The sequence below is a fragment of the Polypterus senegalus genome, chromosome 10, assembly GCF_016835505.1.
Source record: "Polypterus senegalus isolate Bchr_013 chromosome 10, ASM1683550v1, whole genome shotgun sequence".
NCBI lineage: Eukaryota > Metazoa > Chordata > Cladistia > Polypteriformes > Polypteridae > Polypterus > Polypterus senegalus.
Genome location: NC_053163.1, coordinates 153,929,327 through 153,954,221, shown reverse-complemented (window position 1 = coordinate 153,954,221; position 24,895 = coordinate 153,929,327). Strand labels below are relative to the sequence as shown.

The window sequence follows — 24,895 nt, the reverse complement described above, 5'->3', positions numbered from 1 at the left end:
CTTCCATGACGACATCACAGAGCTGGTGGATGTTAGAGACCGTGCGCTCCTCCACCTTCCGTTTGAGGATGCCCCACAGATGCTCAATAGGGTTTAGGTCTGGAGACATGCTTGGCCAGTCCAGCACCTTTACCCTCAGTGGTCGTCTTGGAGGTGTGTTTGGGGTCGCTATCATGTTACTGTATGTCACAGCTACAATGAAATGTAGCTCCCCAGTGCCGGCAGCACTCATGCAGCCCCAAACCATGACACTCCCACCACCAAGCTTGACTGTAGGCAAAATACACGTGTCTTTGTACTCTTCACCTGGTTTCCACCACATATGCTTGACATCATCTGAACCATTTGGTCTCATCAGACCACAGGGCATGGTTCCAGTAATCCATGTCCTTAGTCTGCTTGTTTTCAACAAACTGTTTGCGGGCTTTCTTGTGCATCATCTTTAGAAGGGGCTTCCTTCTGGGGCGACAGCCATGCAGACCAAAATGGTCTGAGCACTGACAGGCTGACCCCCCCACCAGCAATGCTGGCAGCACTCATACGTCTATTTTCAAAAGACAACCTCTGGATGTGACACTGAGCACGTGCACTCAACTTCTATGGTCGACCATGGCGAGGCCTGTTCTGAGTGGAACCTGTCCTGTTAAACCGCTGTATGGTCTTGGCCACCGTGCTGCAGCTCAGTTTCAAGGTTTTGGCAATCTTCTTATAGCCTATGCCATCTTAATGTCGAGCAACAATTCTTTTTTTCAGATCCTCACAGAGAGTTCTTTGCCATGAGGTGCCATGTTGAACTTCCAGTGACCAGTATGAGAGAGTGTGAGCGTGAGAATACCAAATTTAACACACCTGCGACTTTGTAACACTAACGAGTCACATGACACCGGGGAGGGAAAATGGCTAATTGGGCACAATTTGGACATTTTTCACTTAGGGGTGGACTCACTTTTGTTGCCAGCAGTTTAGACATCAACGGCTGTGTGCGGAGTTATTTTGAGGGGACAGCAAATTTACACTGTTATACAAGCTGTACACGGACTACTTTACATTGTATCAACGTGTCATATCTTCAGTGTTGTCCCATGAAAAGATATAATAAAATATTTACAAAAATGTGAGGGGTGTACTCACTTTTGTGAGATAGTGTATTTCATTCTGAGCTCTTAACCTGTAATCATTAATTCTGTACCCTGGTACTGTAACACTTGGTCCCAACTCAGCCCCCTAGACTGATGCTTACTTGATTATGCTGCCCTTTTTGTGAGTCAATTTGGATAAAAGCAACTGCTAAACAAATAGATGTAAATGTAAATGTCACAGTTTCTATAGGAAAAGGGGGTGCAGGGACTTGTAAGGTGAAAACACACACGCCTATAACAGAAAACAGACCAAATCCTTTATTAAAAGAAATTAAAGACAAAAATAAATTGTCAATACAGGACTAAACAACAACAACATTTATTTATATAGCACATTTTCATACCAAAAAATGAGCTTTTCCTCGTCCTCTTAGACAGTCCATGTGGGTTTTGAGTGGGGGGACGCTGAGAAAGCCCATTGCAGCACTTCTTGTGTGATTTTGGGCTATGCAAAAATAAAATGTATTGGATCCTACGGTACATATTTATCACAAGTGCCAGTATTTCCTTTTGCATAACCTACACTAATAAATTCCCTTAAAGTTGATGAATCAGAGGACATGTCTCAATGCACGTAAATACTCAAGATGGACCATAAGGTCCACACAGTATGAAGTGAACTTCTAACAAACTGGGAGGCACAGGAATGTCAGCTCACCGCGGGTTTAGCAGTCAGGTGTGCCTTTCAGGAAACAAATACAAATAAACATCAAGACGACCTCCATACACAGCCATAAAAATGCTGCACTTCGAGGAAAAACAAAAAGGGAACAGAGCTACAACTGGTGCCACCATCGTGACAGATGGCATTTCGTGGTCATGTGATACACAATCTGCCAAAAAGGCAGCACATAACTAACACCCGCCAGGACACTGGTGCCTAAATCTCCGTATGTTAGGTTTGCTGTCCAGTCGCACCACACGACAGAAGCCAAGCTTTACTTCACCAACTACTGCTTTTTATAAAGCTCTCAGTCAAACGACATCTTGACATTCAGGCAGGGTGGAAGTGGCAGATCTTAAGGATTAGATTTTAAATGGAGTACAACCACAGGCTTGTACAGACCATAATGAAAATTAGGATGAAGTCTTCCAAGAGCATAAAAAAATTCCAAAAATTGGGGTCACATTACAGCAGAAAACAAAGTAAAGGTCTATAAGGCAAGATGGGGTCAGACTACCACAGTCTAAACCTTCTACCCCTTGATATCAACAGAGCTAATTTAATATTACTGTTCATTTTTGTTGAGGAATTCTCTCCTGAATTTAAGAAGACAACTAAAGGCCCCGTCACATTACATGACTTTTACAGCAATTTATAGTCGTGGACTTCATTCACATAATCTTAGCAAGTTGCAGTGGGTCATGGTGCACTCTCACGACTTTCAGTGGTCTAGTCTGACATATTCCGTCAAACTACTCCGTGACTTGCCCCACTAAATCAAACAGGTTTCATTTTGTCTTAAAGAAATACTCAAACCAAAAATTATACAGTCATAGGAAAAGTTTGGGAACCCCTCTCAGCCTGCATAATAATTGACTCTCCTTTCAACAGTAGAGATAACAGTGGTATGTCTTTCATTTCCTAGGAACATCTGAGTCCTGCGGTGTTTTCCGAACAAAGATTTTTAGAGACGCAGTATTTAGTTAAATCAAATGTGAAAAACTGGCTGTGCAAAAATCTGGGTCCCCTTGTCATTGTGCTGATTTGAATGCCTGTCACTGCTCAGTCCTGATTACCTGCAACACCAAATTGGTTGGATGAGCTCGATAAGCCTTGAACTTCATAGACAGGAGTGTCCAATCACGAGTGGTAAAAGGTATTTAAGGTGGTCAATCGCAAGTTGTGCCTCCCATTGACTCTCCTCTGAAGAGTGACAGACAACATGGGATCCTCAAAGCAACTCTCCAAAGATCTGAAAACAAAGATTGTTGAGTCTCCTGGTTTAGGAGAAGGCTACAAAAAGCGATCTCAGAGGTTTAAACTGTCAGTTTCAACTGTCAGGAATGGAATCAGGAAATGGAAGGCCACAGGCACAGTTGCTGTTAAATCAACTCAGGTCTGGCAGGCCAAGAAAAATACAGAAGTATCATATGCGCAGGATTGTGACAATGGTTACAGACAACCCACAGATCACCTCCAAAGACCTGCAAGAACATCTCACTGCAGATGGTGTGTATCTGTACATCGTTCTACAATTCAGCACAATTTGCACAAAGAACATCAGTATGGAAGGGTGATGAGAAAGAAGCCCCTGTTGTATCAAATGCTCATTTAGACAAGCCAGATTCATTTTGGAACAAAGTGCTTTGGACTGATGAGACAAAAATTGAGTTATTTGGTCATAACAAAAAAGCGCTTTGCATGGCGGAAGAACAACACCGCATTCCAAGAAAAACACCTGATACCTCCTGTCAAATTTGGTGGAGGTTCCATTATGCTGTGGGGCTGTGTGGCCAGTTCAGGGACTGCGACCCTTGTTAAAGTCGAGGGTCGGATGAAATCAACCCAATATCAACAAATTCTTCAGGATAATGTTCAAGCATCAGTCACAAACTTGAAGTTACGCAGGGGTTGGATATTCCAACAAGACAATGACCACAAAACACAGTCGGAAATCTACAAAGGCATTCATGCTGAGGGAGAAGTACAACTTTCTGGAATGGCCGTCACAGTCCCCTGACTTGAATATCATCGAAAATCTATGGGATGATTTGAAGGAGGCTGTCCATGCTCGGCAGCCATCAAATTAAGCTGAACTGGAGAGATTTTGTATGAAGAATGGTCAGAAATACACCCATTCAGAATTCAGACACTCATCAAAGGCTATAGGAGGCGTCTAGGGGCTCAAAGGAGCAAAAGGAGGCTCAACTAAGCATTGATGTAACATCTCTGTTGGGGTGCCCAAATTTATGCACCTTGTGATTGCTATGATGCATATTGCATATTTTCTGTTAATTCAATAAAGTTAATGTCACTGCTGAAATACTACTGTCTCCATAAGGCATGTCATCTATTAAAAGGAAGTTGCTACTTTGAAAGCTCAGCCAATGAAACAAAAATCCAAAGAATTAAGAGGGGTTCCCAAACTTTTTCATATGACTGTATTTTTTTATACATTATTTACCCAATGTACTGTCAGGAAATAGAACTGCATAAAATACCAAAAGAAGTGTGGATGTGTTTAGGAGACGAGAGAAGAGGGTGTAGATGTGTTGGGGGATCAAATGAAGAAGCTGATGTTACACACTAAGAGAATTTGGGAAAGGGTTATACAGAGAACGCTTAAGGAAGAGACCACCAGAGCGGAGAGGCAGTTTGGTTTTATGCCAGAAAGAAGAACAGCTGATGCAGCCTTTGCATTGTGATAACTCATAGGGAAGCATTGAGAAAAACAGAAAGCTCTGCATACGGTGGTCTTTGATTTGGAGAAGGCTTATGATAGAGGGCCACATCAAGAGGTGGAGGAGCAGAGAGAGAAAGAAGGACCAGAGAAGTGTGTGAGGACTGTCCAGGAGATTTACCTTGTCCATCTACTGTATATACTTGTGTATAAGTCAGGTCTTGAAACCCAAAAAATTGATCATAAAAATCAGACCCCAACTTATACGCCCGTTCAAAAATGCAACACTTTTTTTTTTTTTTAACCATTTTCTTGCTTCCCCCAGTACCGCACCAGTATCTCAGACACATCGAATTTTTTTTGCTGCAGCGCAATTACCAATTTCTTTCGCCACATCAAGTCAAGTTGGGGAGCCTGCACTGGTACAGTGTGATGCCGCACCCACCACACGACGAAAGAGTTCGGGATCCCGGTTGGCAACCCCCCAGGCACACACACGGTCCAGTCCCACCCTCCGGAAATGACCCTCTATCTGTCGCAGCCAAGTGTGTTATGTGGGTGTCCCCTTGTTCTAGTCCAGCTACTCTGGTCCCCAACAATGAGGATCCTACAAGTTGGATCACCTTGGGGGAAACACGGCATATGGCCGTAGTGTCGTAACTGACGCTCCCTCACAATGCAGGTCATGTGCCTCATTCAGGATTCCATGAACAACACAAAGTCAACCCAATGGTACCCAAGGATTCTCTGGAGAGACACAATACCAAAAGAGTCCAGTCTTCGTCTTAGGTCACTGGATAGCGTCCATGTCTCGCAAACAGGACGCACAAGGACTCTAAAGACTTGGACCTTCGTCCTTCTGCAGAGATATCGGGAGCGCCACACACCTCTTTCCAGCGACCTCATGAACCCACCATGCTCTCCAAATCAGTCTACTGAGTTCATAGGAAGAGTCACCAGAGACATGAATGTCACTGCCAAGGTAAGTAAGCCTCTCAACAAGTAAACCACTTTCGCCATTTCAACAACTTTTAAATTTAAATCCAGCTTCATATTTTCTTCTGATCGAACGCTCATTCGTTATAGATAAGGGATGCTCTTACGATAAAGGTGTATGATGAGGGTGTGAGATACTAAAAACAGTGCAAACGTCTCTTTGGAATAGTTTGGGTATTACCGTGTGGTCATGTAGGCACAATACATAGACAAAAAAAGGCTGTGTGCTCCGTGGTTATTCTCTTAGGTGGGCTTTAGCATATCGTAATCTCTTGAACCAATGGCATGAGTTTTCCGCCTTCAACTTATACGACCGACATTATAAAATACCAGAAATTATTCGGTAAATTCACGCTCCGACTTATCCGCGGGAGAACTTAAATGCGAGTATATTCTTGATCCTATCCCAGTCATCCAATCCGCTCATCTTATCGAGTCTTTTTACTTATTAGTTTTGCACATGAACTATAAAGCAGGACATTATTGTGGTATATTCCAATAAAAATAATTCATAATGTGTTTTTTTTAATGCTCTGGTCCAATTTATGATCATTAATAAAGTATATATCTATCTATCTATTTTTGTTTTTTTATGAATTAACAGGCTAATTGTGCAGTGTGAAACCAAAAGGCTAAAGTGCAGTAAAATAATGCTGTTTGCCTGATGGGCCATGAGGCCAGGGGGAACTCTTCACAAGACCGTATCTCCTGCTCAATTTCAAATGACCCGAGAGGTTTAAAACTCACCACTATGCAACACCCCCATCATTAAAAATAAGAAAAAAAAAAAAAAACAAAGTCACCCCACCCACTGCAGAAAGCTGACTTCAAACAGCCCAATGGATACAATGGAACCTTGTTCAGCTAGCCTGGTCACACTTAAGCAAATAAAGCACACCAAACGACTCCAGGCATCCAACAGAAAGCACATGAGGGTCCCCATCTTAAACAACAATAGAATTAAATATTTACATATTGTACCATAATACAAATATCCTGTAGACGGAATGAAAATGCAGGCAATACATTCAAATAGAGAGTATTCAAATGAAGGCAATGTTGCAGATGTACAGCATTTCTAGAATGCCTGGATCCTTCTGTGGAAATACTGGTTTGAATTATTTTTAAATCATGAAAAAATATAAAAGGCAAAAAAAATAAATAAATAAAAAAGCACCATTGTTCATTTAAAGAAAATGTGCCTTATCTTTAGCCTCCATGTGAAATGGCCATCTGTTTTGGTTTAGAGGGGCAAAGATAAAAGGATCAAGTGTCGTGTTCCGTTTGCTCCAAGCTCTTCACTGGCGGTGGTCGATATTGGACCTTTATCCTGTAAAAGTCTCCCAGGCTGATGTTCACTCGATTACGCAGACCACTTTTACAAGTCACTCAAATGCAGTGGTTCTTAAATTTGTTTTTCTCGTAACCCCATGTTGCCTTTTGTGGGTTTTCACATCCCACAAATGCCTTTAATAATAATTCTTTGCATTTATCTAGCGCTTTTCTCACTACTCAAAGCGCTCAGCAATTGCAGGTTAAGGGCCTTGCTCAAGGGGCCCAACAGAGCAGAGTCCCTATTGGCATTTAAGGGATTTGAACCGGCAACCTTCCGATTGCCAGTGCAGGTCCCTAGCCTCAGAGCCACCACTTGTGCATCATAAAGAAATCTGACAATTAAGAGGGGACCATTCAGTCCATCAAGTCTTGTTTGTTTAGCTAAGACCTAAGCTGGCCCAACATCTCATCCAGATTTTTCTCAAAGGTTGTTGAGGTTTCTGCTTCCACTCCCATGTCTCGGCAGGTTGTTCCAGAGACTCACAACTCCACGTTAAAAAGTGTTTCCTCACTTCAGTTTGAAATGCACTTCCTCTTCATTTCCACTGATGTCCTCGAGTATGTGATTCACCAGTTAAGCTGAAGGAATGTTGCTTGATCTAGTTTATCAATGCCTTCGAGGATTCTAAATACCTGGATCAAGTCCCCACGCAGTATTCTCTGCGTAATACTAAGCAGGGTTTAGTCTCAACTGTGTGACGACCTTCCAGCACAGCTTCGTGTTTCCAAAGTACACCCCTTTGTCTATATTCTGTTTAAAACAATTCCAATAGCAAATTGTGCAAAACAAACAATGAATACAGTATAATATAAATGAGGTTTTTACTCTATTGTACAAGGGATGTTCAAAAAGTTTCAGCACTTTTATGTTTTCATTGGAAACGGTGAAGCGGTGGGAGTGGTAATTGGGCATTGAAAAGTTGGTACGATGCTGGGAAAATTCCATCTCAAACATTGGTGGCTATGTAGAAAAGGGATGAAATTTACTTTTGAAATTCTTAATAAATTGAGTTAAAATAAAAGTGCGGAAACGTTTTGAACGTCCCTCGGATTTATACGATGAACAAGAGAATCCACAGTGACAAAGTTCTCGCTCAGTGATAACGAAACAGATCAAACTCAAAGGACTCTTACACGAATGGTTGTTTTATGACGGAGTGGTGGCTCTGAGGCTAAGGATCGGCAGTGGTATCTGGAAGGTTGCTGGTTCAAATCCCCTTAGATTTTAAGGAAGTCAATGCGTACCGGAGAGATTCCAAAGGAGTGGAAAATGGCAAATATCATCCCATTACATAAAAAGGGTGACAGGGCAGATCCAAGTAACTATAGGCCAGTAAGCTTAACATGCATCACAGGAAAATTAATGGAAAGAATTGTTAAGGATAAGATTGAGCAACACATGGCAAGGAGAGGAGTTATTCTGAACAGTCAGCATGGGGTCAGAAGAGGGAGGTCGTGTTTTACTAACATGTTGGAATTCTATGAGGAGGCAACAAAAGGATACGATCAAAGTGGAGCAGATGATATTTATCTGGACTTTCAGAAAGCATTTGATAAGGTGCCACATGAGAGGGTGGGCATTAAGTTAAAAGAAGTGGGAGTTCAGGGTGTGCCATAGATGGGTGCAGAATTGGCTCAGACACAGAAAGCAGAGGGTGATAGTGTGAGGAACCTCATCAGAACTGGCCGATGTTAAGAGTGGTGACCAGCAGGGGTCAGTGCTGGGGCCATTGCTATTTTTAATATTTATAAATGATCTAGATAGGAATATAAATAACAAGCTGGTTAAGTTTGCAGATGATACCAAGATAGGTGGATTAGCAGATAATTTGGAATTCGTTATATCATCACAGAAGGACTTGGATAGCATACAGGCTTGGGCAGATTTGTGGACGATGAAATTTAATGTCAGTAAACGTAAAGAATTACACATAGGAAGTAAAAATATTAGGTTTGAATACATAATGGGTGGTCAGAAAATCGAGAGTTCACCTTATGAGAAGGATTTAGGAGTCATAATGGACTCTAAGCTATCAACTTCCAGACAGTGTTCAGAAGCCATTAAGAAGACTAACAGAATGTCAGGTTATATAGTGCCTTGATGTGTGGAGTACAAGTCACAGGAGGTTCTGCTCAACCTTTATAACACACTGATGAGGCCTCATCTGGAGTCCTGTGTGCAGTTTTGGTCTCCAGGCTACAAAAAGGACATAACAGCACAAGAGAAGGTCCAGAGAAGAGCGACTAGGCTGATTTAGGGCTACAGGGGATGAGTTAGGAGGAAAGATTAAAAGAGCTGAGCCTTTACAGTTTAAGCAAAAGAAGATTAAGAGGTGACATGATTGAGGTGTTTAAAATTATGAAGGGAATTAGTCCAGTGGATCGAGACTTGTATTTTAAAATGAGTTCATCAAGAACATGGGGACACAGTTGGAAACTTGTTAAGGGTAAATTTCGCAGAAACATTAGGAAGCTTTTTTTTTTACACAAAGAAGGACAGACACTTGGAATAAGCGACCAAGTAGTGTGGTGGACAGTAAGACGTTAGGGACTTTCAAAACTCGACTTGATGTTTTTTTGGAAGAAATAAGTGGATAGGACTGGCGAGTTGTTGGGCTGAATGGCCCGTTCTCATCTAGAGTGTTCTAAAAGTTCCAGAAGGGATCCTACTCTTTGGGGCTCTGAAAACCGCTGTACAGTGGCTGATCCTGTATTCTGACCCCCAAAGGTCATGTGAAAAAGACAATTTCCACTTTGGGTATTAATCTATATATATCTATATCTATCTATATCTATATCTATATCTATATCTATATATCTATATATATATATATATATATATAAAGCCAAATACCTCTGACTCACTCACTTATCATGAAATCTCCTGAGCCATGAGGACTTGGGACTTGAAATTTGGAATGTAGTTACCCTTGGCCCATAGGTGCTCCCTAAAAAATGGTTTTAAACATTTCGTGGTCCAAGCGCGAAATTTCTTATAGTTTTTTAGACACATGTCTGTCTGCTTTTCACGAGAGAACTACTTAACAGATTTAGATCGGGTTTTTTTTTCTATAATTTGCTTGAACATTCCTGTTGATTTGGCGACTTCTCTCATCGTGCTAAGAATTCGCTTGCAGGAGTGATATATTCGTGCTAATCCGAGACAGAGAGTGCAGGCCAAGAGGAGGGAGAAGAATGACGTCAGGAGTAGAGAGCTGGGCGAGGCATCCTCACTGTCCCGTTTCACTAATACGTGGGCGAAGCTGCGGCAGATGGCTAGTAAAGTATATCAGAATCAAATTAAAATAAGAGAAGTGAATGAAAATCATGAATCGGACGGGTGGCACTTGCAAGTTTGCTATAAACACCCACCTGCAAAACATTTATTTTTTAAACAAGCACAACTCTTTTCAGAGCTAGCCACCCAATGAAAACTGAGCAATCATGGGGGGATCTTTTATAAGAGAGGTGAACAAGAAGCATTTGGTCAATCTGGCTGAGATCCAGAGAACCACTGTATGAGGTGGAAGAAACTTCCAGAAGGACAACCATCATGGCAACACCCAAATACTCTGTGCTTTATGATAGACTAGCGACTTGGAGCCCGATCAAATCGGGCTACAAATTCTACGTTTGTGAAATCTATACTTTCTCTGCAAAGAATTATTTGTTTTTGAAATTATTTTGTTATCATGGCACTGATTTGTGCTTAAAAAGAACCTTCTCAGCCGATGTAATGAGGAGCTTCCTGTTTAAACGAGGCTGCGAGACGTGAACTCAGCTCGTCGGCGCACCTTATTTGATTTTTTCCGGTAAACAAACTTTCAAAACAAACCGTATTTTACAATTCTAATCAGAGTCAGAGTAATAATTGTGTTGCCGTGGTCATTTTAGATCTGAGATCGGCTAAAATTTAAACAATAACCGTTTGTTAATACCGAGCCGTCATTACTCAGTTTGCCAATAGATGTCAGAAGGACGGATGCCAAAACCAAACTGCCCAAAGATAGATTTCTATGTACCAAGCAAATGGCGATACGTTCTAAATTACTTACGGATCCGGAGCTGTCGAAGGGTTTAAGTCAGTTGACGATGTTAGTCCTGGAAAGTACGCCCCACCAAACCGACATTCCAAAAAACAACCGAACTTACTGTTGTCTGCTCGAACCAACACCGACTTACTATACTCGGCCGTCCAGCGGCGTCACTGAAGCATTCGAACATCCTTAGCCAGTCGTGCAATACTGCGTCTGCGTTTGCCACGTTATGTTTTAACTACAGAGGCAGAGTCCCATTGCATGGTTCTAACTTGTATTGAGTTGAGATATTGACGTGAACACCATACATACGGATAGTATCAAATTATATATAAGGATTGGCCGGACTGAAGTCTGCTCAGTAAAAGACACATGGAGTTTGCAAAAAGGCACCTACAAGACTCTCAGACTGTGAAAAACAAAATTCTGTGGTCTTATTAAACCAACATTAACATCATGTCTGGAGGAATTCATGCACTGCTCATCATCTGTGCAACGCTATTTAAATGGTGAAGCATGGTGGTGGCAACATCAGGGACTTGAAGACTAGATAGGAGCAAAGAACAGAGATATCCTTAAGGAAAACCAACTCCAGAGTGCCCTGAGCCTCAGAAATGACTGAAGGTTCAACTTCCAACAGGACAATGACCCCAAGAACAAAGCAAAGACAAACAAAAGAGTGCCATAGGGGCAACTCTGATTATGTTCTCAAGTTGCCTATCTAGATCCCAGATTTTAACCCAATCAAACATGTCTGGAGAGACCCAGAAATAGCTGCCCACCAACAGTCTTCGTCCAACCTGACAGATCTTGAGGGGATCTGTAGAGAACAGTGGCAGAAACTCCCCAAATCCAGGTGTGTGCAGCTTGTTGCATCAAACCCAAGGTGACTAAAAGCTGGAAATGATGACAAAGGGGCTTTCACAAAGTACCAAGTAAAGGATCTGAATACTTGTGTCAATGGGATATTTCAGTTGTTTAATAAATTTGCAAAACGTCCCAAACTCCTGCTGTCATGTTGTCATCCTGAGGTCTTGAGTGTTACTTATTGAGGGAAAAAATGAACTTAAATGATTTCAGCACAAGGCTGGAAAACAAAAATATGAAAAAATTCAAGGGGTCTAAAGACTTTTTGAATACACTGTAGATATATAATGAAACAGTACTGCAACTGATATCAAATATGATACGCACTCAATAAGCATTTTTAGTTTTAATCAAATTCTTAGGCCTCTCCCAACACCAAAGTTTTCACATTCCCAGGTAACTCCCAGCCAAACCGCAAGCAGAAGAGGTCATCCACCTGAAGCTAAGAGTGTTCAGACACGGCCAGTACTTGGATGGGAGACCATCTTGGAAAAGCTTGGGTTGTGGCTGGAATAGGTGTTGGGTGCACTTACCCTGTGGTCTGAAAGTGGATCACAATGACCCCATGCAACGATGGGAACACTGTGCTGTAAAAATGGCACCGTCCGTAAAATCGAGGTCCTGATTCTCCATGGTCATGAAAGATCTCTGTGTATCTGTTGTAAAGAGTTGGGCGTATCCAGATGTCCAAGCTAAATTGCCCTCCATGGCTTGGTCAATCTGCCCCTCTAATTATCTCTTGTCTCCGATTGGCTCTCTCTCACCCCTTCACCACCTAACAGCTGATGTGTGGTGAGAGTACTGGCACAAAAATAACTGGCAGCGCATCACCCAGGTGGGTGCTACATATCAGAGGTGGCTGAAGTGGCTCCCCACTTACTGAAGCATTTTACGTATTGAGTAAAGCGCTACATAAATGTAAATAATTATTATTATTATAGACAGAATACCAACTAGTGACTTGCTAAATCTGATGTAAACTACAAAACTTCCCAGATGACCTCAACCCATCCTATTTTTTTAACAACCTTCAGCAGTAATTTCCTTTCAGCCATGCTATGGTCCCATTATTTTTTTGTCCTTTGTCTCACACACACACACACACACACACAAGATATATCAATTCTTTTTCCTGCAACCAATTTAAAGGTGGAGCAGGGAAGAGGAGAGTGTGTGACACAGTGATAATGATTTCCACTTCCACCTCTCAGATCAGAAGACGACGCCCGTGACAGTGGAGATGGACGCCTCATTTGTACCACATTAAAACCCACTTCCACCCCTCAAGACAATATAAAAAGTGCCCAGCATCAGGAAGCAATTGTAATTCATCAACGGGACATTGGGTCACATTTGAGGCAGCGACAATTCGTTGTGTTTTTCCTATTTCCTTTAAATAATCGATGTCAAATAAAACAGGGCTTTTTCCACAGAACCTCAGATGTTCTTCAGACTGAAGTCTGCTTCATTTAGGCTATGTCCACACCACTACATTTTCATTTACAAAGTGTTTTGGAAACAACATTACTTCATAGCAAGAATTTTCACACTATTTATGAAAGTTAGCTCCACCCACATTAAACAACCGAAAACGCAAATGTCGAAGCTGTTCCCCTACACTGGGCATGTGCACATCATCAGAAACAGGAGAAGGAGGAGGAAAAGTCCTCCACACTAGACAGCTTGCACTTACACACAGAAAAGAGCAACAGCGTATACGAAAAAACAAACTTACAATCAGGTGGAACACTTATTGAGAGGAACGCACGAGTTTTAAAGCAACAAAGCGGCTGAGGAAATGTAACTAGAAGCTGTAGGCATCAGAGGTAACCTACAAAACTGGATCTTTAGTTAGTTAAATGGCAGCAGACAAAGGGTACAGTTAAAAAGAGACTGCAGTCATCAGTGGAGTCCCTCAGGGGGTCTCTCCTTGGCCCATTGCTTTTACTGATTTATATTAATGACACCGATTCTGCTGTAGATAGTAAACTTGTCAAATTTACCAATAACACCACAACTGGAGGGATGGCAGACACTGAGGAGACAGGAAAATGAATCCAGAAAGACCTAGACAAGCTGAAGAACTGGGAAAACACCTGGAAAATGGAGTCTAATGTAGAAAAGTGCAAAGTGGTACATGTGGGCAACAAGAGAATCAATTATAAATACAAGATGGGAGACATGGAGCTATAGGAATCAACCTTTGAAAAGGATTTGGGGGTTTATGTTGATGCAAAATTTTCATTGAATAAACAATGCACAGAAGCGATTAAAAAGGCAAATGCAACAATAGTTTACATGAAAGAAACTGTTGAATACAAGTCAAGGAACGCTACGCTCAAACTACATGCGCACTGCTGAGACCACATCTGCAGTTCTGGTCACCACGGTAGAAGAAAGACATAACAGCACTTGAAGCCGTGCAGAGGAGGGCAAACTAGTGCATCTCAAGGCTTGAGAACGTGTTCTACTGTGACCGACTTGGAGAACTAAACTTGTTTTGTCTCATGCAAAGGAAACCGTGTGGGGCCTTCATCCAGGTATTTAAAATCCTCAGATGAATTGATAAAGTAGATTCAGCAGAATCCTTCCAGCTCAAAGGTGAATCACGTACTCGAGGACATTAGTGGAAACTAAGGGCTCATTTATACTTCACGCAACGAGACGCGACGCATGCTGCAGCGGACGCTCCTGCTTCGTAAGCGTTGTAGTGTTTATACTTGCGCACGTGCTTTCGTAAATCTGGAGGAATCCACCAGGTGGCAGTGCGAGATATTATCGCGGTGAGAACATGTTTGGCTTCTCTGTGTTGTGAATTGCCTAGAACAACTATTAAATTCCGATAACACCTTACCGCAATATCTCTGAAAAGGATGTTTATTGATTAAATCCATAAATCCAGGGATGTATGTGTCCATTCCAGGAAGCATTGGGCACGAGTGAGAAACAGTCCCTGGACGAGGCCTCAGCTCATCACAAGGTGAATACAAGCACACACATACACTCGCGTCATTTTAGCGGCACCAAATCCTCAAATCTGCATATCTTTGGAAGGAAACCGGAGCACAGTGTGGAATACCAGCAACATAACTCCCTGCGAGACAGCAGTGCTATCGCTCCGCCACCGTGACACCCCCATGTGTGTAATTATTAACAGTATTCATTATTTAAACGAAATTATATGTAAAATGTAACATACACATTTTAATGCATTTCATCATGAAAGTGATATCAAGTATAAATCTAAAGATTCTAAATGTGCAGAGAGTTGGAATATCAGACATTTAATTTGTTCTGTTTGGCGATCTATTGCTGCTTTCCGCTGCTGAAGCAAAATGCCGACATACAGATGCATTCGTGGTGCTTTTATATTCAAGCGTCGCATATTCCCAATCGTAATGATACGATACATTTTAAAAGTCTCACATACCATCTTTTGTGCCGTCTATTTTTTATTGTTTTACTTTACCTGCTGTCAGGTCCAAGAAGCTCGTAGCGATTAAAAACTGGGATGACGTTTGCAACTGTCTGCTTTAATGATAAAGTAAAGTACGAGGTTAAAGTGGACATTTCGAGATTAAAGCGAAATTTCCACTTTAATCACAAAGTACGTTTTCACCGTGTCCTTTATTTTTTCTCAGTGGCTCAAATATAACGCTATACATTATGTTGCTGTTGTTAAGTTGCAAAAATTAAAAAGTAAAAAAGACATATATAAATGACACGATACATTTTAAAAGTCTCACATACCATCTTTTGTGCCGTCTATTTTTTTTTTGCAACTTCACATCGGCAACATAATGTATAGCGCTGTATTTGAGCCATTCATCAAACAGCAAAGTGCACATCGATCCCCGAAGGATCTCCATAGAGGCTTGCTGTCACATGTAGATAGTAAACAGAGACGCTGATGTCGCACTCCGACTTTTAGCACACTGCGCCCCCCCGACTTTTTGCTGGTACTGCAACTCGCGCACGCGTCGCATTAATTTCTGAGGACCTGCTCAGAGGATGCGTGAAATGAATGCTGGGAACGCGTGGCAGCCATGATGCGGGCGCGTACGCGTTCTGAGCCCTAAGGGGAAGCGCACTGAAAACTGAAGCCAGGAAGCACTTCTTTATGTAAGGAGTTGTGGAGACCTTGACAACCTTAAAGAGGGATCTAGATGAGATACTGGGGCAGCTTAGCTATTAGCTAAACAAACGGAATGGGTCCAGCTGCAGATCTCCATAGCTGTGTGTGACCGCCAACTGGATTGCTGTTTTTTTTTTTTTTGTCACTTGATTTACTTGACTTAAGTCAGAGAACCCTTCATCAACCCTAATCTTAAACATCATGTAGGCAGGTGTTATAACTGATGTATAATATAAAGTATCTATCTATCTATCTAAAGCGACAACCTCCTCAATAGAGTCAGCAACGAGAGTCTATTGAAACAAATGGGCTCGATGGACTGAATGTGTGTTCTGTGCCGGAGAGCTGAGTGGGACGTTTGGAGCCGGCACAAATGTCTATAGGACACCTCATTGGTATTCTAGTGTTCTTGACATTAATTGGCTGCAAAAAAATTGTCAACTGCGGGAATACTTTGAGGCCATACTTGGAAATCTGAAATAAAACAGTTCACAATCCTGTTTCGTAAACTACAGAAGTAATGAATCAGTAGACATTTCCACAAATGTCACCAATCAAATCTTTAGGATATTGAATCCCAGTAATATAGTAAGATTTGCTTGTTCACATATACAGTGTTCTACATCAGGCATGTCAAACTCACTACCATTGGTGGGCCGCTGCGACTGCCATAAGTGCGTCAGCGGGCCACACTGTAACAAATACTATTATGCTATTAAACAAAGTTACTGTAGCTTTCTTTCCAATACTGAAAACTTTAAAAAATGTAACACTTAAAGTGTAAAGAAAAGCAATTTATTTCCATACAATCTCCGCACAACAGCGTACAATTAAGAGTTTTAGCCTCTTAGCTAGTCCTTATATAGGAGTCTTACGGTGTGAGATCTATTTCTTTTGTCCCGACACTTGGCATCTCTTGTTAGTAACCAGTTCGTCAATATCAGGCTTGAAATCTTGTGCAGCTGCAACTTTTATGAGGGATGAAAGGAGCTCGACGGTAAGTCTTGAGCGATGTGGGGTTCTGGTAGCTTTCATTAACGTAAAAATTGCTCACAAAGGGAAGTGCTTCCGAACATTAACAGTACTCTCAATGCCAACCCGAACATTGACGGTACTCTCAATGCCAACTTAAGGATGTGTACTTACAAGGGTGGCAGGTAAGCATACAAGCCTGGTACAACAACTTCGTTGTATTTTGCCATGGGAAAACGCACTTTTGTCAGAAGGCGGAAGCAAGAAAAGTCAGTAAGAAGATGCAGAACGATTCAATCACAAATGATAGTAATCATTTTGTACAAGTTTAGTGCTAACTAGGATCTGTTCTCAGATGAACTCCCTACAAATCTGCAAGTCTGAGTCGAACAAATCAGAAAAAACAAAGCTTGAGTTGTCCAATTTGTGATATAACCTTGACCTTTCACCTTAGCCAACCGTACAAAATAAAAACAATTATAACAAAGTCAGCCAGAAATAGCATTTTTGAGGTCTGACTGCATTCGGAGTGACGCAAAACACACCTTTAGTAAAATTTACGTTTGCCATTAAATTCCACCAAATTTACACAATTGGTCTTGAATTGATTTTCTGAAGACAACACACAGAGACCTCACGTCGCTCCCAAAACTCTGACCAGAAACTCGTGTGAAGGCGAAATGTCAGAAGATGAAGTTCTGAAAACTCCGAGAGCACGTGAACGCGGCTATTCACCCAAGGAAGAATTCACTGCACCGTGTACACTCGACTATAAACACAAAACTTGAACTTGCTGAGGATTCTGGGGTCTCATGTAGTTATTCTGAGGATACGTCCAAGTAAGAATTTCACCCCCAGCCCGTATACTCGACTATAAACATAAAACTTGAATTTGTTGAGGATTCTGGGGTCTTGAACAGGGAAAATGGAAGCCGACTCTTCAGGTATTCCCAAGTCTAATAACCGCGTCCTCAGCTTCAGCTTGCATGTGTGAAAGCGGTCAGAAAGACCACAACTTGGACAAGGTGAGGTTTCTGGGAACTACTCAGGGTATTAACATGATATTCCCCATAGCTCCCAAATCCAAGTGACATTTCCTCTGAAGGAGTCTGTGAGAGATCAACATCAAGTCAAGTAACCGTTATTTCTGTTCTTTTGCTGTGTGTTTCTTTATAATGCTCTTGAATTAACCGGTGTTCAAGTGCTAGCGGAAAGACAGTAAATTTGAATTTCCTAGTTGGGAATTTCACATCAACGCCTTACAAATTTGGAGCTCCAAGTCAAAACAATTTGGAAGAAACAAAGCCCGAATTCCCCAATCTGGAACATAACCTTGATATTTTCGCCTTAGTCAATTGTATAAAATTAAAAACAGAACAAGGTTAACGAGAAATGGCATTATTGTGGTCAGATTGGATTCGGAGTGACAAAACACACCTTTAATAAACTTAGTTTGCTTTAAAATTCCACAAAATTAACAGAGTTTTTCTTTAATTGATCTTCTGAAGACCAAGTAACACATAAAAAGAGACCTCATGTGGCTCCCAAAACTCTGACCAGAGACTCGTGTGAACTCAGTAAAGTGGGGAAGGTGAAGCGTCACAAGATGGAGATCCGAAAACTCTGAGATCACGTGAACGTGGCTATTCATCCAAGTTAGAGTTTCACTGCACCCTGTACACTTGACTATAAACGCAAATCTTGAATTATTTGAGGATTCTGGGCTTTCACAAGTTATTCTGAGGACACGTCCAAGTAAGAGTTTCACTGCACGCTGTACACTTAACTATAAACGCAAAACTTGAAATTGATGAGGGTTCGGGGGTCTTACGCAGTTATTCTAAGGACACGGCCAAGTAAGAGTTTCACTGCACCCTGTACACTTGACTATAACAATGAAATCGATCTAATCTAATCGTATTGAGGTTTCTGGGACTAACATAAAATCTCAAACTGGAAAAATGCAGGCTGACTTTCCCGTGGTTCCTAATTCTGAATACCACTTCATCTAGACTTGGGAATTTTGCCAGCGTTTATAAAAGCAGACCAACATTAAGACATTCTGGGGGTGAGATTCCCTTTGGCTATTTGTGGAGTGTGTGTCACCAAGGGATGGGGACACTGGCATCACTCGTGGCTCCAGTGGCTAGAAATGCCGAGGAGTATTTCTGCTTATATTATCATTGTTGCCATCTCTGCTCCGATAATTACATTTAAAGAAACGACAAAAAAATAAGACAATGGGAAAAAAAATACCCAGCATGCAGTCAAAGAAGATTATGAATATTCAGACATCGTATTACAATACATAAAAATGCATAATTAAATTAGGAAACATAATGGGAAATAACGGAAATACATGAAGATAAATTCAAGGCAAAAAATACACATGAACAAAAAAAACAAAGCATCAAATTAAATGGAAAGAAAGAAAGAAAGAAACGCGCCAGCGTAAACAAATCAATCAAAACGCAAAGGACCGCCACACAAATCGAAAAGCCGTACCTGCAGAAGCCGTAGTCACTCGCGAGCCGGAGTTGAACTGTCACCAGAGAACGAGCCCCCTGCGCTTCGGGGGCGGCTGACTCAACTCACACCCCCAAATCCCAGAAGAAGCCCCCTTCCCCCTCCCCACACACACACACACGGATATGCAAATGAGCTCGCGCTAGCTGCTCCGCCGGAGCGCCCGTCGAGAGTCACAAGCGAAAGTGAGATAGCGCCCGGCCGGGCGGGTTGTAGCAGGGAGCTGACACAACACATCAAATGCCACCCACGGCAGATAACGAGTAGGCCACCAAAACAGTCAAATGGAGGCGAGCAGAAAAGAAAAATTAAAAACATCCAACGAACAATGGTCATTAAAAACGCCGATGGCCACAAACACACATAACACAGACAGAAAGAGGGAGCTGACCGCCTTCACGGAACTCATCAGAGTCCCCAAGTCGCGAGCTGCTCTTTACAAGCCGGCCCGTCGAATTAGTTTGCTCCTGTCAGCTGTCCTATCCCGTCCTTCCTCGTTTTTCTCCTCCTCCTCTCCTGACCCCAGTGCAACTGCCAATTTTTATTATTTTTTTTCCCTTTACCTCGATTTAATCGAGTGAAGCTAGACATCTACTACACCACACCAGTTCAATACTCATCTGGCGGTTTGCCGGACAAGTTTGAACGGATTATTTTTGTCATGTGTCGCTAGTAGCTTTATACCCCCCATGCTTTTCGATTAAAAAAAAAAAGTCAGAACCTATAGGGGAGCCAACGCGAACAATGCTATTTGCTACAATCGAGCTCTTAAAAGAGCATGCACATTGACGATCGCGTTTTAAAGGATAATAAAACACATGCAGCACTTGCCTCTCTTGTGTTTTTCTTATGTCGTGTTTTTTTTCCGTCGTCTCTTCTCTTTTATTCGATTGCTATTTTTTTGCCCCCAAAACCTTTTACAATCCAGCAGAGCGATTATCTGCGAATAAAACACAGGAAAGACGGCCTCACGCCTACTCGACTCTCTCTTTTCTGATTGGATAGACGTCTTTCTGCCTCCCGCCCCAAAGCAGTAACCACTTAAAACCATTGGATAATCTCCCGTCACTTTATCCACTACCTTGGTCGGCAACAAACCTTTTGACGAGACAGAGCGCTGTGCAATTGGATAAGCAAGAATGGCTACTATTGACAGACGGATGGGGCGGGGCCTTGTTGGATAAATGGGATTTGGACGCCATTCCGGATCTCGCCGCTACATTACATCCGCACCGCTCCAGAGCCAAAATGGTGGCTTTTCAAAAGCAATTTTTAATTATTAATCGATAAAACTGCATGTGACAAAGGAAATTGCGCTGTTGGTCATCAGAACCAATATATGTCAATTATACATCAAAGAGATCAAACGTACGTTAACCTTCCAGCGGCCGCATTTTTAAAAGACACCGAACAAGAAAAGCAACAAAGTAAAGTGAACCGTCCGTCTCGCCAATCAACGGCCGGCCCTACAAGGCCACGCCTCCGCCAGGTTCGGTAGAGAGGAAGTGACTACGTGCTGTTGAGCACAGCATCCCAGAGAAGCAATGGTCATTCTGCGGGAGTCCCAGCTTGTGAAGTCTTCAGGGTGCTTCATTTAAAACTGGGGAGGGGGAGGCAGCGCGGTGGGCAGAAAAAAAGAGGGAAAAAAAGACGAATGCAAAAGGAGAAAGTAAAGTGTCAAATCAGATCGGGAAAATTATGGTCCAAAACGATCCGTTACGATTAATCAGATCATATCAGCTATAAAAACGGGGATGTGCCGTGGCCGTCAACCCACCGCTGCGATCGGCATTTTTTAATACCTGAACCGCTTTCCTTTATTTTTGTGAAGCCGTTGCATACGCTACACGTTAAAGACAAGGATGCACCACACCGTGAACGGTGGTTAGTATCTCCAAATCCACTATCAAGGGTTCAAGTCTTTATGATCGTATCATCTCTAAGTACTTTGTTTTAGCCTCCCTCATCCTCGAGGAGGTGTGTGAGAGAGTTTGCCCTGTAATGGCATTCGGAATTGCTTTCTGCCTTGCAGCCTAGTGATGCCAAGGCAAGCTTTGGTCCACTGTGACCCCAAAATGAGCTTGACAGACTATATGACACACTTAATGCACATCCACGGAATGATAAATGAGGACCACTTTGACAATAAGGTGGAAGCAGGAGCTAGAACAGACCAAAGAATGGATGCCATCATGAATAATCCTTCCCATCCCCTCCAGGGGGCGTTTCCTTGACGCGTTTTAGTGGTCTTCAAACTTAGTTTTGGGGACCTCCATAGGGCTGCAGGTTTTTGTTCCAATTAGTGTCACAATCAGTATCATTCTGTCATTTTCTCACTAATTTATTTAATTCAATTTTTTTTTCCCCTCATCATGCACTAGGAGCATCAGCTGCCGTTGTACAGGTAAGTCATTTTATAGCTCTGGTCCATTTGTCTGGTTTTAGTTTGTGCAGGTGTTTTTCTGCTCTGAGCCACCAGATGGCACTGTTGTTTAAAACTGTACTTAAAAAATAATAATAATAAAAGAAGACGCAAACACCCCCAGGGTCAAAACTTTGGGTCGGGACATAGTCTGGGCTCCTCCGCTGATCTAGTGAGGGAGGTGTGCACATTTTGGCAGAGATTGTTCTTAAGGTGTGGCTTTTGATACTGAATATACATATTTATACTGATCAGCCACAACATTAGAAACCCCTGCCTAATACCATGTAGGACCCCCTCATGCCACCTAAACAGCTCTGAACCCTCAAGACATGGACTCCACAAGACCTCTGAAGGTGTCCCGTGGTGTCGGCCACAAGGCATTAGCAGCCCATGCTTTAAATTCTGTAAGCTGTAAAGGTGGAGCTACCATGGAGTGGACTTGTCTTTCCAGGAGATCCCACTGATGCTCAAACAGATAAGAGATCTGTGGAATTTGGAGGCCAAGTTGACACCTTGAACTCTTTGCCATGTTCCTCAAACCATTCCTGAACTATTTGTTGAGTGTGGCAGGGCACAGTATCCTTCTGAAAGGGGCCACTGCCGTTAGGAAATGGCCTTTTAATGAAGGGGTAAATGTGGTCTGCAACCATCTTTACTAAGCAGGTGGTCCGTGTCAAAGTAACATCCACATGAACGCCAGGACCTACGTTTTCTCAGCCGAACAATCCCCAGAGCATCACACTGCCTCGGCTGTCTTGCTGTCTTCCCATAGTGCATCCTGCTGCCATCTCCTCCTCAGGTAAATGACACATGCGCACCTGGCTTTCCATGCTAAAAGAAGACGTAAAATCATCAGACCTGGCCACTTTCTTCAATTGCTCTGTGGTCCAGTTCAGATGCTCACATATCCATTATAGGCGGACTGGGGTCAGCATGGCCACCGTGACCGCCCTGCGGTGACACAGCAAGCTGTAATCCCCTGTGTGTTCTGACTAATTTCTCTCATGGTCAGAATGAAGTGTTTCAGCAGTTTATTCTGCCCTGGATCTTCTGTGAGCTCAGACCAGATGGACCAGCCTTCACAACCCATGCACATCAATGAGCCTCGGGCACTCATGACCCTGTCCCCAGTTCATCAGTTGTCCTTCCTTGGACTACTTCTGATAGATATTAACCACGGTATACTAAAGACACCCCACAACACCTGCCATTTTGGAGATGCTCTGGCCTGGTTTTGCTCTGAGCCACCAGGTGGCGCTTTGTTTAAACTGTAGTTAAAGAAGAAAAAGCAGCAAATATACCCCCAGAGTCCAAACTTTGGGTTGGGACATAGTCTGCACTCTTCTGCTGATCTAGTGAGGGAGGTGTGCATGTTTTGACAGAGATTGTTCCAATGGTGTGGATTTTGATACTGAATATACAGTGGGAGACCCAGGATCGCTTCCCAAGTCCATGTTCTCACTGTGTCCGCATGGGTTTCCTCCCACAGTCCAAAGACATGCAGGTTAGGTGCATTGCCGATCCTAAATTGTCCCTAGTGTGTGCTTGGTGTGTGTGTGTGTGCCCTGTGGTGGGCTGGCGCCCTGCCCAGGGTTTATTTCCTGCCTTGCGCCCTGTGTTGGCTGGGACTGGCTCCAGCAGACCCCCGTGACCCTGTAGTTAGGATCACAGGTTAAGATGTACTTAGGATGTAACAGGTTGGATAACAGATTGATGGATATACAGTGGGTATAGAAAAGAATCCCCCCCTTCGAAATATTTTTGCTTTACATCCTTAACTGAAAACACACTCAAATATTTCTTCCCAGCTTTACTTACTCAATGCAACCTCTAACACCCAAGTGAAAGATATCACAGCTACCATTCAGAAAAATTATAAAACATCAAAAACAAGACCTACTTCTTCTTCCTCTTCTGGCTGCTCCCGTTAGGGGTTACCACAGCGGACCATCTTCTTCCATATCTTTCTGTTCTCGTCATCTTGTTCTGTCACATCCATCACCTGCATGTCCTCTCTCACCACATCCATAAACCTTCTCTTAGGCCTTCCTCTTCTTCTCTTCCTTGGCAGCTCTATCCTTAGCACCCTTCTCCCAATATACTCAGCATCTCTCCTCTGCACATGTCCAAACCAACGCAATCTCACCTCTCTGACTTTGTCTCCCAACCGTCCCACCTGAGCTGACCCTCTAATGTCCTCATTTCTAATCCTGTCCATCCTCGTCACCCCCAATGCAAATCTTAGCATCTTAAACTCTGCCACCTTCAGCTCTGTTTCCTGTGCCACCGTCTCCAGCCCATATAGCATAGCTGGTCTCACTACCGTCCTGTAGACCTTCCCTGTCACTCTTGCTGATATTCGTCTGTCACCAATCACTCCTGACACTCTTCTCCACCGACTCCATCCTGCCTGTACTCTCTTCTTCACTTCTCTTACACAATCCACATTACTCTGTACTGTTGATCCCAAGTATTTAAACTCATCTATCTTCACCAACTCTACTCCCCTCATCCTCCCCATTCCACTGACCTCCCTCTCATTCACACACATGTATTCTGTCTTGGTGGTCCTACTGACCTTAATTCCTCTTCTCTCTAGAGCATATCTCCACCTCTCAAGTGTCTCCTCAACCGCCTCACTACTATCGCTACAGATCACAATGTCATCATCAAACATCACAGTCTATGGGGACTCCTGTCTAATGTCAACCTGTCCATCACCATTGCAAATAAGAAAGGGCTCAGAGCCGATCCCTGATGTAATCCCACCTCCGTCACTCCCACCGCAGACCTCACCACTGTCACACTTCCCTCGTACATATCCTGTACAACTCTTATGTACTTCTCTGCCACTCCCGACTTCCTCATACAATACCACAGCTCCTCTCAGTCACCCTGTCATTTACTTTCTCCAGGTCCACAAAGATGCAATGCAGCTCCTTCTGGCCTTCTCTAAACTTCCATCAACATCCTCAGAGCAAACATTACATCTGTGGTGCTCTTTCTTAGCATGAAACCACACAGCTGCTCACTAATCATCACCTCACTTCTCAACAGAGCTTCCACTACTCTTTCCCATAACTTCATGCTGTGGCTCATCAGTTTTATTCCCCTGTAGT

At 42.7% G+C, this 24,895-nt stretch overlaps 1 protein-coding gene across 4 annotated transcripts in view; it reads right to left on the bottom strand.

Annotated features, from left to right (window-relative positions):
- kdm4b (lysine (K)-specific demethylase 4B) overlaps positions 1 to 20,350 on the bottom strand; it is a 325,841-nt gene extending 305,491 nt beyond the window's left edge. For all 4 annotated transcript variants that reach the window (XM_039767103.1, XM_039767104.1, XM_039767105.1 and 1 more), the window contains exon 1: positions 20,183 to 20,350. The gene's annotated coding sequence lies outside the window, so the exon portion shown is untranslated. The remainder of the gene's footprint in view (positions 1 to 20,182) is intronic.
- Positions 20,351 to 24,895: the final 4,545 nt, after the last annotated feature.